At 38.4% G+C, this 20,200-nt stretch overlaps 1 protein-coding gene across 2 annotated transcripts in view; it reads right to left on the bottom strand.

The window, feature by feature from the left end:
- Positions 1-20,200, bottom strand: part of DPP10 (dipeptidyl peptidase like 10) — a 298,202-nt gene that overhangs the window by 126,595 nt on the left and 151,407 nt on the right. The window lies entirely within an intron of this gene.

The following is a 20,200-nucleotide window of genomic DNA, read 5'->3' as shown; positions in this document are numbered from 1 at the left end:
AATTCGCTAGACCAGAGCTCCACAAAATTTATTCCACTATCAGAAAAGTTTACTCCCAACCATTTCTTTGTTAACTCACTTTGATGGTGAATGTTTCTGGGTGATAAATATTTCACAGTACATGATTTAAGGGGGGGTTGGGGGGAAAAAAAAAGGAAAGGTAATAGGTTATAGATGAATGGTGCAGAGTGTTTAGTGTAGGTCTGGACATAAATGAATGCAAGGCAGTTGAAAGCAGGAAATCATCAGGGAGAAATATATTAGAGTTTGAAGATCAAAGGGATCAAATGCAATTAGACATGGAAATCTTCTCATATATCACCCAGTCTGCCTACTTCATAGTACAGAATTGTTCCACTTTCACGGTTTTTTTTTTTTTTTTTATATTGAATTATGTTTCACTTTGGTTCTGAAAGTATTTACTGATCAGCTTCTATTTTTTTAAATTCTACATATTTTTTTTTTTAATCACTGGAACCGCTGGTTAAAAACTGTGCCGTAACTACTGAGTAATAAAATTCAAAAAGACCTCTCCTCTATCAAATGAATCCCACTGCTATCATATGCAACACTCTCCCAGAATCTCATGCACAGACTGATCAAACTCCCCCCTCAGACTGATTAGGTTGTTGCCCCCACTCTACTATTGGAAGACTGGCCCATGACCCGCTGCTCTGGAGGTTAACACTTTTTACTTCTTATTCTCCTTCGTAGTTTACATTCATTTATACGTTCTCATGGCAACACTGTTCTTTCGCAAGTAAAGCACTTTCTTACCCCATCCTTTCATAAACCAAACCAAGCATTTTTAGCTTTTCATATGACATAGCACACCAATCTCACTGGATCTTTTCAGGGTCTTCCTCGACGCATCTTGGGCAAAGGTGAGCAAAATTGCTCAGAGAATGGGAAAAAAAAAAAAGTAATGAAAAGTGTAAAGTGTCCAATGGAGACTGTCAGGAGAAAGACACGTTGACACAACTATCCTTTTCTTTCAGGATCTTGACTCCTACTTCTGCACCCTGCTGTGCAAGGCCACAGCAACTGACTTGAAGGTCTCCATGCCATATTGACTTAGCGCAGATGTGTGCAAAGGGTTTAGGGCAATCCATCCTTTTCCACCATTCTTAAGCTACTTTCATGTACTTTTCTAGTATATATAAAGAGTGATTTTTCCTTTTTCCATGATGGTTCTTCGACCAATCCCCCTTTAATACAGTTCTGTCGTTTAATATGCTGCTCAAAAACAACACACGGGAAATGTTATTCCAGACAACTGTGGTGTTGCTATGTATTCAAAAAGCTACCTGGCAAAGCATTTTATTCCAAAAATTTAAATGACTAAGTAGAGGACACCATTTGCTAACATATGATTACACTTCCAAAATGAAAGATGCTCAGTGAATTATGTTTTTCCATTGGTATATTGGAATTTATGCCTTGTAGGGATAACACAGAAAAAAAATTGTCATGTAAATAAAATAAGAAACACAAATCTCAGAGTCTATTCACGTACACTGTGTTCTATAGATTTTCCTCTGCTAACAACAAAATCATTATTTCCAAACTATTTTAAAGCATACGAAGGATTAGTGTGTCATTTCCAAGAAGTTTCCTTTATTTTAGCCTCCCTTTGGTGGTAACATGTACCATCGAACAGGTAAGTGTAATTAATTCTGTTCAGTATGATATGAATAGGCATTCTGTGACAAGTATGTGCTCTCCCTGACCCTCTGCAATTAAAGACATGACAGCTAAAGATCTAGTTTCACTAAAGTCATTCATAGATAACTCTTTTGGAGGTGTTGGTGTAATCCCTTTAGACAACCCCTCTGAACAAAGGATTTTTTCCACAGTTTGACTGAGTAACTATATAAAGTGCCATATATGTGTCCAGCCACACTTTCATGACGTATTTTCAGTTTAGAGTAATGAAGTAGCAAGTACAACCAAGATGAAACTCGATATGCCATTTGTGTAGTAAACTACATCTCCAATTTACTCAGCAGCTCTTTAATCAACATCCTGAACCAATTACCACTCATTATTCTTGATTCATTGTAAGAGAACACAACACCATATATTGTGCTCAATGATCATAACATTTTATGCTAATTTAATATACGACCATACATATAATCTCAAGGTTAAAAAGAAAAAAGCCTCAAACATTTCTGAAAGAGACATAGCTCATGAATTGACTTTCATTTCCATTATTTAAGATAAGTAAATGTATATATTGATAGATGTGCTATCCACTATTGGTGGTAATTACCCATTTGCAGTACTTTATCAGATATAAAAGAGTGGAAATGAGGACTAAATTTAGCTGCCAGCATTTGCCATCTACTGTATTAATTTTTCATTCTGCGTATTATTTAAATTCATTCCTATACATGGGAACATCTTGTAGTCTCAGATTTTTTTGATAAACTATCACAATGACAAGCACTGTATATGACTTTGAGTGAACTGGGCTACCCTTCTAGTTCGTGCCATCTAGCTGCACTTGGCATGAACAAGACCATCTGCCCAGTTGATCAGAAGATATACCCAATCTCGGTCATATAACACCTCTGAGCCCAAGATACATCCAGAGAAATGAGCAAAAAAGTTCTGGAACCAGGTACCTTCTCACATTTAATTGCTTCCTAAGCATGCTCCAGTCTCACAGTGTAGCCAAATCATTAGACGTTGCAGAGAAAGCATGTGCTCTGAATTCCCATTTTTGCTGGAACAGACTTCCCTCACATTTCCCAGATTGTTATGACTCATTTATCTATAAAACCATCAAATATGACAAGTAATAAGGAAAATAGGTATTACTAATTGTGAGAAGAGGTAAAATAATAAAGTAGACAGAATGAATGTGGACTAAGTGAGGATTTTTTGAGATCAAGAAATATATTTGAAAAGGCAACTTTCAGTCTTAGGGAATGTCCTGGTTTCAGCTAGGGTAGAGTTAAATTTCTTCATAGTAGCTAGTATGGGGCTGTGTTTTGGTGTTTTGCTGGAAACAGTGGTGATAACGTGGAGATGTTTTAGTTGTTGCTAAGTAGCGCTTACACTGGTCAGGGACTTTTTCAGCTCCCCGTGCTCTGCCGGGTGCACAAGAAGCTGGGAGGGGGCACAGCCAGGGCAGCTGACCCAAACTGACCAACGGGATATTCCATACCATGTGGCGTCATGCTCAGTATATAAAGCTGGGGAAGAAGGAAGGGGGGATGTTTGGAGTGATGGCGTTTGCCTTCCCAAGTAACCGTTACGTGTGATGGAGCCCTGCTTTCCTGGAGACGGCTGAACACCTGCCTGCCCATGGGAAGGAGCGAATGAATTCCTTGTTTTGCTTTGCTTCTGTGCGCAGTTTTTGCTTCACCTATTAAACTGCCTTTATCTCAAACCATGAGTTACCTCACTTTTACTCTTCCAATTCTCTCTCCCCCGTCCCACCAGGGGGGAATGAGCAAGTGGCTGCGTGGTGCTGGGTTGCTGACTGGGGCTAAACCATGACAGGGAAAGACAGAAAGGAAAGGAAAATGAAGGGAGTAAAAGAGTGCATAATTGTATCGAAGAGGGGATGGGATTAAGAAACAGGAAGTTAAAGTCCCACGAACACTAAAGAAGGTAGAGGAAAGAGGCAAAAAGAAACATGCCAGAGTGGAAAATTAAAAAAAGGGGGAGGGGTGAGACTTCTCAGACAGCTTGGTATTAAAAGGTACTGATTATGAAAGCATACACAGAAAACAGCAAGAATTTGGGAATGCTCCCTGGCAGAGCATAACAACAAACTACTAAGATAAATGCAAATACCTGGAAGCTTAAGACTATTAAGATATATAGTAAAAAGAAGAGTTAAGAATATCATATCACTGGATATCAGTAATAGGGAACAGTGGGAGAGAAGCAGCCCGTTCCTCACTGTGACCCTGGCTGATGCTGTGTTTCTCCCCATTCATTTGCTTGTCACATTTATAACAAGTTCTAAAATCCTATTTCACTGTAAGGTTGCAAAAATTACTGGAACACTATTACAAGTAAAAACACCCAAATAGACAGCCTTTCCCTGAATATTCAAAACAGTTAATGATGCTCTTCTATTTTTGGAATACTACACAAATAGAACCTACATTGCAATGAGCTACAATAACTAATAACAAGCTTATATTTAGACTTTTTTAGTTTCCTAGCAGTGTTCACTGTATGGTGATTAGAATTTCATCTGAGATACCGAAAAAAGAAATTATTGCACTGCCAAAGCAGATGGCTGCTGTGGTGAATACCACAGCTGAGAGTCACAGAGAAATTCTGCTGATGAGAAATACTACCAATATTAAAGGTTCCTTTCTCAAATCAATAGTCTGCCCTTTGGCGGGGGGGGGGCTGTTTTTTAAGTGTCTCAAGGTGCTGCAAAACAAACTTCAAATTTAATAGCTATATTTTTATTTTAGGTGTATATACACACTTAATAGTTTTTAAGCTTACTATGTGGAAGTCTTACCGACCATCCACTCCAAATGCTCCTCATATTTTAATAGCCCAGGAGACTTTCATGAAAGCAACCACCTGGGTTTTTTTTTAATTATTTAAACATTTTCATCAAATACGGATATATTGCTAATAAAGAACAACTTTTTGGTATCATTTAACATATAAAACATTTAAGTATATAAACATATATAGTCAAATTTAAAAACACCTTTTTAGGACTCAAGAGGTATGATTCATGAACACTTTCATGTCACTGGGGAATCTCTAGATGAATGCTACACCATACAGAGTATTTCTATGATCAGAGAACTAACTGTTTGTTTTCCACATCACTGAGATTCCAGAACCTCAAGTGTGGCATATGGAACCACACACAGGTTGAGTCTGAGGCACATGGAAAAAAGAACCACCACCACAAAAATAAGATCTAAGTCCTGTAACAATTCATACAAAAGCCTTATTTAACTTAAAAGATACAAGATCAGGCTACAGAAAAATTAATAAAGAAATAGCCATATGTTCCCTACTAAAGTGATAAATACCAATTCAGTTTGCTAATTTAAGTCTAACTACAGTATAATTACACTATTTCAAGTAAGTTCTTCAAACGTTATAGTAACCTGATCCTTCCTGGTACAATGCCAGGTAAGATAGCACAACTTTTCAAGAAAATACTTCAGCTTTGACCAACATTCACAGACATCATTACATGACAAATATAAACCTCACAACAAAGTGTAATGACCTATACAGTAAATAAAACTATTTTCATGATCCACTACCTAAAAAAAAAAAAGCCTCCAAAAAAAGGCTACATTAGTTCCAATGATCTGTCCTTAACCTCAAAGACATTTTGATGAGCTAAAAGCATATTTAACATCATGTCCTTTAAGATCTTCATTATACCACTGTAGCAAAACTTCCATTACTGTTAGCGTTGCTGACTCAGGAAGACAAAAATAAAGTAGCACTGGCTTCATATGCTACAAAGAACACAAAGTTACTACTGCAGGCTTGATCTTCTGTACCTTGCTGAGGACAGAAAAATCAAAGGGTTGAAGGAAACTGAAAAAGCCAGATGCATCTTTAGACCACATGAGGACTCCATGACATTGGTAAAGACTACAGCTAGTAGGTCCATTGCAGCTGAAATTATCTAAATGTATAAACAAATAAACAATCAAGGTGTATAACAGCTTATGTTACTAATTGATACAGCCTGAAAACAAGAACAGTTTTTCCACATGCAAACCTTTCCTCAGCTGATCTAATAATAGGTGTGGCCTCTTCCTCCTCCAAGCTAAGTTTAGAAAAAGGTGAATTTTTGCAGGAATGAACTATATAAAGTTATAAACCCTCCATCAGACCTGGAATGGGTGTTGAAGCTGTTGAGCAGAATTTGTTACACCACAGATTCAAACACTGCCATCCCCAGGTGACAGTACAGAGACAAGCAGTTCTCTTGGGAAACACTGAAATTCAGACGTGCTTTAGCGCAGAGTATCAGTTACTTTTTTTCTCTACTATGCGAGTCCGGCCGGGACAGCCTGCGAAGCGAGGGGTGCAAAGGCCCTGTTCATCTTTTAATTGCTCCTTGATCATAAATCCCAAAGAGAGAACAGGTGACGTGAGTAGGAATGGTAGAGAGGAAGAAGCAGAATAATAAACTTGCTATCACTCCCCTATGCAGCATCTTAGTCTCAAACATGTTAAACACAGCATCTTCACATACTCGTCAGCGGAAACAATGAAGGAAGGGTCTTAAAAGAATCCATGGACAGATGAAGTTAACAGTGACAAGAACTCTAACCAATTCTTGTCTCAGCATCCACAAGAAGCAGCTGAAGGTCACATTCAGGAAGATTTCCACTGGAGGAAAATGCAGTTTTAAAATATCTTTAAGATAATGACAGTGCAGAGAGCAATTAGAACCTCTGCAAGCTGACAGTACATCAGGGCTAGGTGAATTGCACCCAAAATGCTACAGAAAATAACAATTATGATAGTGAGCTGTCAAACATCTCTATCACGGCTGTCCCTAAATAGAAGAAACACCGTGGGAAGCAAGATGACTAATGTTCACAAAGGTGCAAACAACCTACAGACCTAAAGGCTGACTTACAGCATAGACGAGACTCTGAAAACACTGGCAAATCTATCCTCTACAAGATCCTGCTGAAAATCCTAGCGGCACACTGTGCCTTATTCATTGTCCACCTGGCTGTTGCTGTCACTCTACAGAGATGACTTTATTACATTTGTCTGTTAGGTAGACAAAGGCTGATCCAGAAGCCCATTTTAAAGTCCATGGAAAATGTTCCACTGACTTTAATGGTATTTTCATCAAGTTCAGAAGCAATAAGCACTTTAGGTGCCTGCTACTTAAATATAGAGTTGCTATACTATAAGTTGCTACTTAAATATAGAGTTAATGATATTGCCTGCACAGTGTAAGTGAAAGATTGTTAAAGAAAGTTAAATTCTGACACGTTTGCACTGGTCCTCTGAAGTGTGACAAGCAGCTTTGGAGATCCCGCAGCACAGAATGCCCTTCCAGCTTCAAGATAATTTTTATGTGGGCATTTGTGAATAGCAAATATTCTCTATGGGACAGCTTTTAAACACGTTTGCTCATGTTATGGACAATTTGCCATTGTTATAGGTTGTCCTTACCACAGTTACTGACACCTTAACTTGGCTTTGGAGTGACTAATGTTTTTCCAAAAAGTGCTAGGATTTTGAGATTTCAGCCTACTTGGGGTTGGTTTGGTGTTTTTTTTTTTTCTTGTTTATGAAAACAAGCAAACAAAAAAAGCCAACACTCCCCCACTCAAGCAATTTGAGTGAATGTACAATACAAAAAGTCTCTCCTTCAAGACTAAAACCATTTCTTGATTAAGAACATTACGCTTACACTGTTCATTTGGGCATTAGATTCTTCTGACCAGGACCTTGCAATTTGGAATTAAAAAGCAGTTGCAAGTCTTACCTGCTGCTGTGATTTTTTTTTTTTTTTAAATCACTAAGTTTTTTTCCAACTTGTCTATTTTAAGCAAAATTTAATTATTGTTCAATGTGCACTGCTGATAGAGACAGAATTATGCAGAATAACTGAAAAAGCAGATTTATTTTCTCCCCTCTCGCATTTTAGAATAATTGGTTTCCAGATCTGGCCAGCCTATTTGACTATTTAATCATAATAAGAGGTAACTGCGAATCTTCAGTCAGAGCTTAGGTTTCTCCTTCTGATTTTCCTCGTTTTGCAGAGTAAGAACATTTCATAACTTCTTCCAACCAAAACTGATTGCTGTATTGAGAATTGTATCTGCTCTTATACCTGGAGAGACAGAGGATGAGATTTCTCACATACACAAAGGTATAGCAACAGTTGGAGATAAAGAATTAAGAGAGCATAAAAGAAAATGATGAATAAAACTACTGAGAATGGTTTAAGGAACATTAAGGTATTATTTGGCACTTTACAAAACTGGACATTAGGGTAGACATTTGACTTTTGTTTTCTTTCTTGGGAACTGTTCCAAAACACAAAGTTTTGGGATGTTTTTGTTTGGTTGTTTTTTTTTAAATCTCAGGAATCTTTCTCTCAAGGGAGAATGCTGCTGACGTGGAAATACTGACTCACAGACTCATCCAGGTTGAAAGGATCTTAGGAAGTCATTAGTCCAACTTCCTGCACAAAGGAGGATCAACACTGAATCCAGACCTGGTGGCCCAGCACTTGGCTCAGCCCTGTCCTGGAAGTGCATGGCCTCTTTGGGAGAAGTTTAATTATGCTTGATTACATTTAACCAAATAGATAAGATATGCATTTAATTTGGGGGGGTTTTGCTTTCACGATTGCATCACTGACAGACTTCAGTCTAAAAGATGTATGACAACACTGAGAAAACAAGGGAAGCATTTACAAAACTAAAACGTTAATACTTCTACTTTGTCAATATTGTTATTTAATATTCCAGGTTATTTGAAGATAAATATTTCAATCTAAGTTTATTTAAATATACAGATATATTTTAATATATCTCTATATTTAAATGCATCCTTATATACATTTAAAATAAGAAAAAGAGTAAGGCTCCTCTACACAGAGATTTTGTTTAGCCTTTTAAAGATATTTAAAAACAGCCCTAGTGGCTCTGCTATTTATGTGACTTCAACCACGTGCTAGCATATCAGTTGATATTGTGGAATAACTCTGCCTCTTAATTCCTATTTTAAACATTAATTTTAACAGTCAAAGGCAAAATATTTCAAAAGATTAAAACTTTGGGTTTCTAGACTGTGCTTGAACATTCTATTTCATATATCAAATGTATCCGAAAGATTTTTGTTTTAGCAAATGTTGTTGCATTTAGAAAAAAAAACAACAGAAACTCACCAAGTCATCCCTAGTTTGTAAACCTAATCCGTAACACTGCAGCCAAAGAAAGATGTTAATTCCTTTTGGTATAAAATTGATGACCACTAACAACGTAAAGCAGCTTGGCTGCAAGACTCAAATTCTGAATGTGTGATCAATGACTATTTTAATCTTAACTGAGCATTTGGGATTACATTCATCAATACTAATGGTATCTTACTTAAAAGTTTAATGAGAAAGTTGTAATGCACATCACATTTCTCAGTAAGATACATTATTATTGAATTTCAGATAGAGGATATTATGAAAAATGAAATAAAAGCAAAAAACTCCGATGTTTAAAATGGATTTTTAAAGTGTATTGAACACATGAACTGGACTGTAGACATTTGTTACGAGGGGATTTCTATAAGTAATTCAATCTTGTTTATGTTCAGTACATATAGAAAGAGTATGTAATCTAGATCTGAAATGAGTCATTATGGAACATGCTGATATCTACATCATAAAAACCATACATGGCATTTTTAGTAAAATGTTTTAACATAATGGATCAGTCAGATCCATGAAGTGATTTTGCTTCTGAGAAGTCATTTATTCACTGTATTTGAAGATGTGAGCCAGCTCTTGTATTTGAGAAATCAATAAGTGTAGCAGTTGAACTAACAATGATTCATGCTCAGGGTAAAACCTGTCAAAACCGAGAGATGTATGAAATATTCTTTTAGTCCATATGCTTTTCGTAGCAAGGAAGGGAATTATTATTTCTTGGGTGCATGGAACAAGTATTTAAAAAAACATGGGGGTATCAGTTGACTCTAGTTGTTTGTGGTGAACTCTGGCAGGTCTTAACCTAAATTAAAGCTCTATTCAGCTTTTACAGCCTCTAACAGCTACTAATACAGTCTCCAGTTAGGACTCCTAACAGTCCTTGCCCTGTTACTTATTCAGGCTGTCCTTAGATTTTCTTTTCTTTTTAATTCTTAAAAAAAAAAAAAACACACCAAAACAAACCATCCAATTAGTTTTCCATTCAGCATTGCTGAGGAAGACTTACTCTCACAAATATTTGATTAAAATGTCACTAGTACCTTATCTTCTAAAAATATACACACAATATAATTGTAAAACTAGCTTTCAGTTGTACGTTATTTCTGGTAACATCATTAGCACGTATAACAGACTACAGCAAGAGTTAAGTGGCATTTAAAAATCCCACCTTTTAAACACAGTATTTTTCTGTCTGTGGGCTGCGATGGGCAAAGCCTTCACTTACAACAGACATTTCTGCACATTAACAATGCACAGGAGAGAAATAGGGAGGATGTAATAAGGTTGGCAGTTTCACAGCAGAAGCTAGAACTTACGGTGTATAAAATAAATTTTTCATAGATTAAGGGAGCTGCTGACTTAAATAGGGTAATATTGCCTATTTATATAGCATTAGCACACAGGGATTCCAGTTGCTGTGGACTATCGCGTGATGTAGGAATATAACCACATGAAAAAAAGTCACAGTTATGTTGAGTTTCTAAACAGCTGGATCTTTGAAACTCAGCTGGACACTACTTTAGTCTTACTGAAATAACAGTATTCATACTTGATAAAACTGACATTATTACCAAATACAATTTTTTTTTCTGTCAATAAACATTTTGTTTAAAAAGCTAAATGACCTAGAATCCATTCTTACAGAACAATAGTAAAGCACAACATTCTGTTTTCAATACTGATCTTTGAACAAGAAGTTGAAAACAAGAATTCTGATTTTTCAACTCTGGTAATTCTGAACGAGAAAAAAGAGCCATCTACTCAAATCAGAATCATTTATTTGTTTACTTATAAAACTTGAGGTTCAACAGCAATCCTGTCAGTATAAAGGGAAAAGAGACTTGTAAGTTATTTGGAAAGCAGCAACACCTTGTCTCATGGTGTTTCCTATGAAAAGTAGCGAGTGATCTATTTTTTTTAACCATTACACAATGTTGAACCCGCATATATGAATCGACATATCAGCTGATGAAATCAAGCACTTTTAGAAGAAATTAAAAAAACACTTTCTGAATAATAAGTAGATTCATATGTTTTAAAAACAAACAAACCAACTCACCCTCATGGAAACATCCAAGTAACACCTCGGTTTCCCTACTTTTTTATTTCAGGATTGTTTTTAAAGGAAGAAATTGTGACAGTTCACCCCCTATTCTACAGGTGCTCATAGTAACACCCTGGCAGAAAGCAGCCCCATCACTCCATCACAAATATGCCAATAATATAAATACAATAACTCTCATCTAAAGACAAATAATGCAAAAGATGTGCAGATACTCCAGGTATAACTCTGCTACTCCTAATCAGTAGTAAGCTAGTGAGTTGTCTGATGAACTGAATGCAAGTACTTCCAGGACTGCAATTCAACATGGATGAAATGAGGAAAGGCTCTTCAGAATCACAGAATCATTTTGACTGGGAAAGACCCTTAAGATAATCAAGTCCAACTGTAAACTTAGCACTGCCAAGTCCACCACTAAACCAAGAATCATATCTGCATGTCTCTTAAATACCTCCAGGGATGGTGACTCCACCACCTCTCTGGGCAGCCTGTTCCAAGGCTTGACAACCCTTTCAGTGAAGAAATTCTTCCTAATATCCAGTCTAAACCTCCCCTGATGCAGCTTAAAGCCGTTTCCTCTCATTGTATTGCTAGTGACCTGGGAGAAGAGACCAGCACCCACCTCACTACATCCTCCTTCCAGGTAGTTGTAAAGAGCGATAAGGTCTCCCCTCAGCCTCCTCTTCTCCAGGCTGAACAACCCCAGTTCCCTCAGCCGCTCCTCATATGACCTGCTCTCTGCACCCTTCACCAACTTCGTTGCCCTTCTCTGGACACGCTCCAGCACCTTGATGTCCTTCTTGTACTGAGGGGCCCAAAACCGAACACAGTACTCGAGGTGCGGCCTCACCAGTGCCGAGTACGGGGGCACGATCACTGCCCTGCTCCTGCTGGCCACACTATTCCTGATACACGCCAGGATGCCATTGGCCTTCTTGGCCGCCTGGGCACACTGCTGGCTCATGTTCAGCCTGCTGTCAGTCAGCACCCCCAGGTCATTCTCTGCAGGGCAGCTTTCCAGCCACTCTTCCCCAAGCCCGTAGCGTTGCCTGGGGTTGTTGTGACCCAAGTGCAGGACCCGGCACTTGGCCTTGTTAAACCTCATACAGTTGGCCTCAGCCCATCAATACAGCCTGTCCAGATCCCTCTGTAGAGCCTTCCTGCCCTTGAGCAGATTGACTAACTTGGTGTCGTCTGCAAACTTACTGAGGGTGCACTCAATCCCCTCGTCCATATCATTGGTAAAGATATTAAACAGAACTGGCCCCAACAGTGAGCCTGAGAAACACCACTTTTGTCAACTAGATTTAACTCCTTTCACCACAACCCTCTGGGCCCAGCCAGCCAGCCAAGTTTTACCCAGTGAAATGTTGCCCATCCAAGGCATGAGCAGCCAGTTTCTCCATGAGAATGCTGTGGGAATCACAGAAAGGTGGGGGTTGGAAGGGACCTCTGGAGATCATCTCGTCCAACCCCCCTGCTTGAGCAGGCACACCCAGAGCAGGGGGCACAGGAACGCATCCAGGTGGGGTTTGAATGTCTCCAGGGAAGGGACTCCACAGCCTCCCTGGGCAGCTTGTGCCACTGCTCTGGCACCCGCACAGGGAAGTTTTTCCTTATATTCAGGTGGAAATTCCTGTGTTTCAATTTGTGCCCATTGCCCCTTGTCCTCCCACTGGGCACCACTGAAAAGAGTCTAGTCCCATTCCTTTAGATATTTATAGGTATTGATGAAATCTCCCCTCAGTCTACTCTTCTCCAGGCTAAACAAACACAGGTCTCTCAGCCTTTCCTCAGAAAGTAGATGCTCCAGTCCCCTGATCACCTTGGTAGCTCTCCGCTGGACTTGCTCAAGCAGTTCCCTGTCCTTCTTAATCTGGGGGGACCAAAATTGGACACAGTACTCCAAATGTAGAAATGGTGTCAACGACTGTAGTAAAAGTCTACACAGACACTATCCACACCCTTTCCCTCATACACTAAGCGGGTCACCTTGTTGTAGGAGATCAGGTTAGTCAGGCAGGACTTGCCCTTCATAAACCCACGCTAATTGGGCCTGATCACCTGCTTGTCCTGTATGTTCCACATGATGGCACTCAAGATGATCTGCTCCGTAACCTTCCCCGGCACCAAGGTCAGGCATACAGGCTAGTAGTTCCCTGGACGCTCTTTCCAGCCCTTCTTGTAGATTTCATCACATTTGCGAACTTCCACTTGACTGGGACCTTCTCAGTAAGCCAGGACTGCTGATAAAGGATTAAAAATGGCTTGGTGAACATGTCTGCCAGCTCTCTCAGTACCCCTGGGTGGATCCCATGCAGTCCCATAGACTTGTGTGTGTCTAAGCGGCATAACAGGTAGCTAACCATTTCCCCTTGGAGTATGGGGGATTCATTCTGCTCCCTGTCCTCCAGTCCAGTGGGCTGGATACGCAGAGAACAACTGGTCTTACTACTAAAGACTGAGGGAAAGAAGGCATTAAATACCTCAGCCTTTTCCTCATCCTTTGTCGCTGTATTTCCTCCTGCATCCAGTAAAGAATGGAGATTCTCCTTAGCTCTCATTTGTTGCTAATGTACTTATAGAAACATTTTTATTGTCTTTTATGGCAATACCCAGATTAAGTTCTAGTGGGCCCTTCTAATTAAGGACACATTAAGTTCTTTGGCCCTTCTAATTTTCTCCCTGCATAACCTCACAGCATCCTTGTAATCCTCCTGAGTTGCCTGCCGCTTCTTCCAAAGGTCATAAACTTTCCTTTTTTTCCTGAGTTTCAGCCAAAGCTCTCTATTCAGTCAGGCTAGTCTGTTTATCAGACAAACACTAAAAAAAAACATCAATGCCCATGCTTTTCAGCATAAGCCAGACCCTTTCTGTTTTCCCCACCTTCTGTTTACGGGGACTGATAGTTGTTAGGTTTTGCCACATAATTTAAATGAAACCCTGGATAGAAGTGGAACACTATCTACTCATATGATTACTCACTCCTATGGGATAATTCACAATAGCACATAGTATCATCAAATTAATTTTGCCAGGTTTTACTAAAAATCACATTATCTTCTCAGGCGAAGACCTTGTCTTTATGTATCTTTAAAATGCCTTGTATATCTGTGCAGCTACACAAAATAAAGTCAAATACATGTAATAGATGAGTAGTATGCCAAGATGACCTATAGTCTAGCTATTATGTTAACAAATTCTAATCTATCCAGCTAAAACTTCCACTCAAACAACAGCCTTTAAAAGGGAAAAATTTGAGCAGCCCGCTCCATGAATTGCTCAGTATTTGATCTTTTAAATACTTAATCTTGTCATTCCTAAAACAGGAATAAAATATTTGCAAGAAATAACTTAAACTTTAGGGGGCAAATGTCACTTAATTCCCTTCTTATTTTTTTCCTCACTGCTCTGAAGTTGATAAAAATTGGTATTTTGTGTTTTGATGAGAGATGAAGATGAATGGGAAAGTCATGTCTGGATCAGGCTTTTATTTATGATCTCATAAGGTCAGGAGTATGCACATGCATGATCTGCCTCTATACTCATCTTAAAATGAACAAATGAAAGATCACCCTGAGGATCTAAGGAAATACACACAAAAACCAGGTTTATCTAAAACAGCATGCATTTCTGGAGGAAAAAGTTGATAGTATGAATTTTATATCAGATCTTCACTTCATTGAGAGTGCTACATAAAATATTGTTGTCCATATCACTGCTGGTTTAAGAAGTCTTTTGTTATTCTTTCGTAAGGAATAATCTTCTAGAGAAAATATTCTTTCTGTATGTTAGAAGACAGATTTCCAACCATTAGCTGGTACTCCAGATAATGCTATTCAAAGTCAGATTTTCATAAGCACTGTACAAACTATCTTATTGAAAACATCTGCACGTGTTAACATAAAACAGTGTCCTGATTAAAAACAAGACATAATTTCTTTATCCTTTAATTATTTGCAGAAAAAAATCCAATAATTGATTTCACTGACCAAAAAGATTCCTGACAACTGACTGTTTAGTTTCCACCTAAATGGTAGAAAGATAATCTCCTAAAGCAAACAGATAATCATAATTTAAAACTTCATTGAATTTTTCCCCTCATGGATTCTTCCTATCTGCTGACAAACTCCTGAAGATCTTTTCAGTGCACTCAAATAAGGCAGTATCAGGGGCAATCTCTAAAAGCTTGACGATCATGTCGCTTGTTGCCGTTCGCCCTCCACTCACTGTAGACTCTGGTCAGTACTCCCTATCATTATCCCCTAAAAACAGATATTATATCAGCAAAGGGATGACAGGCATCAGCACAGAGCAGATAAGTAAATTATTTCTCTTGGTGCTTCTTTGATTCAGACACTATGTTGGACTCTTGTCTTTACTTCAGCACGTTAAGCTACAAATATTCAAAAACACTTCTGAAATATTATTCGTGCCTACTAAGTGAGTGTTTAGATCTAAAACTACTTTTCTCCTATCTTTCAGAAGAGGACTGGGTTATTCTTCATCCTGATCTAACCATAAGAACTATTAAAAGCTATTTTCATGGTGCTTTAAGCTAAACAGAGTGTTTTATTAAAATTCTCTAAATTAAAAAAGGAAATGTTTCTCTGAATTATGGCTTCAAACTGTAATTTTTTTTTGAGGGAAGCTTACGCTTCTAAACTAGAGCTGAACTCTATTCTAGCCCTCTATCTGAAACTGGCTTGAGGGCTCGAAGAGAGGGCTCGAAGAGAGGGCTCGAAGAGAGGGCTCGAAGAGAGGGCTCGAAGAGAGGGCTCGAAGAGAGGGCTCGAAGAGAGGGCTCGAAGAGAGGGCTCGAAGAGAGGGCTCGAAGAGAGGGCTCGAAGAGAGGGCTCGAAGAGAGGGCTCGAAGAGAGGGCTCGAAGAGAGGGCTCGAAGAGAGGGCTCGAAGAGAGGGCTCGAAGAGAGGGCTCGAAGAGAGGGCTCGAAGAGAGGGCTCGAAGAGAGGGCTCGAAGAGAGGGCTCGAAGAGAGGGCTCGAAGAGAGGGCTCGAAGAGAGGGCTCGAAGAGAGGGCTCGAAGAGAGGGCTCGAAGAGAGGGCTCGAAGAGAGGGCTCGAAGAGAGGGCTCGAAGAGAGGGCTCGAAGAGAGGGCTCGAAGAGAGGGCTCGAAGAGAGGGCTCGAAGAGAGGGCTCGAAGAGAGGGCTCGAAGAGAGGGCTCGAAGAGAGGGCTCGAAGAGAGGGCTCGAAAAACCTCCGCATAATTCATCTTGTATTAAGAGCAGAATGAAGCACGAAAAATTCCTGAAAATTGTTATTCCAAAGGAATTTGAAAGCAGGAAGGAGGAAAGGATAGTTTGTAGGAAAAAAAAAATCACAAGGAAGGGGATATTAAATCAAGAGTAACTGATCTCATTTATTTCTTCACTTGTTCCTCTGTAACAAATTATATTTTACAAAGACCACGGGGAGAACATACCTATGATGTCTGAGCAAGTATCCAGAATAAAGCTTATTTTCATTTCACATAGACTCCAGGGACAACTTGCCATGTATAACCTTCTGCTGAGGGACACTGAAATTCCTCAAGGGTAAAAGAATTTCTTAAAACCTCAGTGCTCACTGCACTGCAAATTACAAATTTACTGCCCCATTCTTTACCATAATGCAAGAACAGAGTGTCTGATATCCCTTTTTTAATCAAAACTATAAATCAGGTTTGGTAGTTGTGAATAACACCACCAGAGTGAGGAAAATTTTAAATGTCTTTTTAACACTGTCTTTATTAAAAGCAAGAGTGAAATAACCTTTCCTCTGGAAATCTCAACCGGCCTAGATGCTCTGCCTCTCAGAGCATCACATTCTTTGCTCACACCTTGACAGTCTTCAAAGGAAAACCAAAATCAAAAAGATATAACATTACAAAACTGCCCCCTCTCTGCATACAATACGTACAATGGTTTCCCCGCGGCTGTGTTCACACTGTCCCAGAAGAATCAGGACGGCAGGACATTCAGCAAGAATGCATGTGCTCATTTCTCAAATCAGTTCCTACTTATTGATCTGTTGCCTTGCAAAATGAGGCTTTTTCAGCGATGCCGACCAAATTACGGTGAGTGGCAGAAAGAAAGCCTGAACTACACACAGTCCATCTGTGCAAGTTTTGGCAAAGTCAAAAAACTTGGAGAATTGATGAAATCATTTCAGAGGTGTGGATAGCCATGGAGTACTGCATCAAAGAACATACAGAAAATACTTCTAAAATTGCCACAGCCTTCTGTTAAAGAAAAAGCTGAACAGCCACAGTGCTTATGCCACTAATACTGCCTTATGTTAAGCAACTTCAATGTCCAGAAAAACAATTTACAACACTTTGAATTCCTTAGTAAAGGAATTTTCTTCCATATGAAGTTTATAGAGCTACAGCAAAACAGCTGCTATGCCACATGAAATAATTTTGTTCCTTCTATTAAGCATGATTTAAATGATTCATTCAATTATTACTTTTGTATTCAAAGATAGCTTATTTTCATGCAGATTTATGTCCCGTTATGCATAGAGGACATTCTTAATTGTGCTGAAACAACTGCAAATTTAATTAAAATTTGCCATTCCAAGCATAAAATAGATTAAAGAAAATGCTGACAACAGTAAAATAAATATTCAACTATATAATTTAACTCAACATTTATTTTTAATCTAAACATCAAAATAACTTTGTTTCTAATTACAATTTCATGACAAAATGTCTTGAAGAAACATTTGTGTGTATTTTTCTCCAATCTGTTCAGCTGAAACACACCAGCTTATTTATAACACTGTTGATTAATAAATCTGTTCCAGCTGTATTACTGTATGTTACAAAGAACACAGATTAATGTATGTAAACAACCATTATAGTCTTAAAAACCCAAAGCCTTGACAATCCGCAAAAGCGGAAATCCCATCAAATACATTACAGTATAATTATACACCTTAAACCTTAACAAAGAAGGAAGATTAAGGGGCAAACATAGGTAGTAGAGTCCGGGGGTCTGTGGCATACAGCAGATGGTGATATCAACTAGACGCTTACAAGTTATTTGCAGTTCCTTGTACTGGGTATTAGAGACTCAAGCATGTGTTATAACACACGACAATAACAAATCCTCAGTTTTGTAAAAAGTTACACTCAAATGAGATATGAGGAAAGAACCTGGCCTGATTCTATTGACACTAAGTTGAAAAATTCCTATTAAGTTATGCCGTTTAAGATTACTTTTAATTTTATAGGCAATAAATTTTATCATTTATAGTTAACAGCCAGGGGAACAAGTAAGGTAGACAGGTGGATTTCCTCTCATCCAGACCCAGTAAGTCTGCCTCTGACTAACGGGAAGAAAGAGAGAAGAGAAAGTCCAAGAAGAATGAACAGTAACTTAACCCTTCATGTTATTAGGAAGCATTAGTTATGCAGAAACAAAGTGGCTTCCCAAGGCATTGTGCACCTTTTCGCCAACAGATTTTGAGAAAGCAGAAGTGCCTCACCAGCCTAACAAATATCCCAAGGATCAGAAAATCTGGAGGAAAAAAAGGCTTTTTACCACATATTCACAATAATATTTTTTTAAAAACTTCTAAAAGAATTGGCTTACACTCTTTTTGGTGATTTTCCCTTCCATCCTATGGAACAGGGTCTTCTCAGGAGGTAACAGGCTTCAATGGCATTACTATTATTATTATTATCATCATTTGCATCAACTGAGGATCTGGCTGACAACATCCAGCTATTAACAAATTTTAGCACCATCACCATTACCTTCTAGAGGACACTATGATCACAGTATGTTTCTGGTTTGAAAGCCATGAGCCCAGCTGGAACACTGGAGAATAAGCATCACAAGCCCCATCCAAAGCCATCCAGCACTACCGCCACAAACTGCTTACCAAACCTTGTTCATTTCTCATTTTAATTAATTCTTGTCAATATACTTGAGCAAAGGAAATGGCTAGATGCAAAATGTAAATGCTGCAAACCTCATTCCAGTTGTTGGCAGTTACTTAGAGGACTGTGAAAGGAAGGGGAAGTTTCTTTTTGCAACAAAACCAAGAATGAAATATAGAAAGAGAGTTCTCCTGCAAAGGGATATATTCAGCATGCACCGAGAGTAATTTTTATGTCAAAGGACCATCGTTACTGTGGGGCAGGGACTCATCCCTGATGTTACTACATTTAGATGTAATAAAGCGTGATGGATATTTTCATGTTTGCTTGTATTTCTCTATCAGCTATATCAGCAACTACTAAGAACATCCGAAACAAACCAACCCATCCAAAATTAAAATTTCAATACATCAAATGAGGGAATTAAGTCAGTATAAGGGATTATTAAACTCTTTCACACACAAAAAAAAGCAGCAATCAAGAAGGGAAACAGCAAGGAGCAAATATTTTTCAGACAGGAATAAAACTGGAACAAAAAAAAAAGTGAATAAACAATAGCAGCCCTTTCCTTATATATCGGTCAACACACAGCGTAAAAAGAACTCAAGCCAGAATCCACCCAAATTGGTAGAAGAAAACCTACTTGGATCTAGTTCCAAGTAAACCAATCATTTCACATTAACACCTTCAGAAGATTTCAGATCAGCTTCCAGCACATATTCCAGTTTGCAGATATAATTATTAAAGCTGCAGGTATACAGATGAATCCAGCAATATAATCAGGAGACTGGAAAGGTTTGTATACTGTCCTGGAAATGAATATTTTATTTTTTCTAAGAATTTCAGTCTACAACACACAGCTATTCTATTATCGGTTACCAACGCAAAACAATAAGTAAACTACTACACTGTAGTGTGATGTGATAAACAGTAGTACTCTTTTCTCATTTCTGAACATTGACTTTTGATATCAAGGTCACAGGTATTAACAGGTATTTGTAAATTTTACTGTTATATCAATAAAAATAAACAAAAAAAACCCCATAACCCAAACTTGCTTGAATAACCACTGTGTCTATCAGTTCAAAACTATTCTGTAATGAATAACAGTTTTAATCTTAGTAGCATTTTTATACAAACACCAATATACACAGAGGAAATTGATAAAACCATTTTAATTTTTGTTTGTGTTCGAAAATTTGTTTTAGGAAACTCTCTACGGTATTATGGATTGAAACTTTTTTTGACAACATAATAGCCTAGCAAAATCTCTAAATACTATGAGAAACAAAGAACACTGCATTACATAGTCCAAGAGGCTTTCAGACTAC

The sequence above is a fragment of the Phalacrocorax aristotelis genome, chromosome 5 (assembly GCF_949628215.1).
Source record: "Phalacrocorax aristotelis chromosome 5, bGulAri2.1, whole genome shotgun sequence".
In the NCBI taxonomy this organism is placed as follows: domain Eukaryota; kingdom Metazoa; phylum Chordata; class Aves; order Suliformes; family Phalacrocoracidae; genus Phalacrocorax; species Phalacrocorax aristotelis.
Note: the sequence above shows the minus strand (reverse complement) of the source record. Positions and strands in the feature narration are given on the sequence as shown.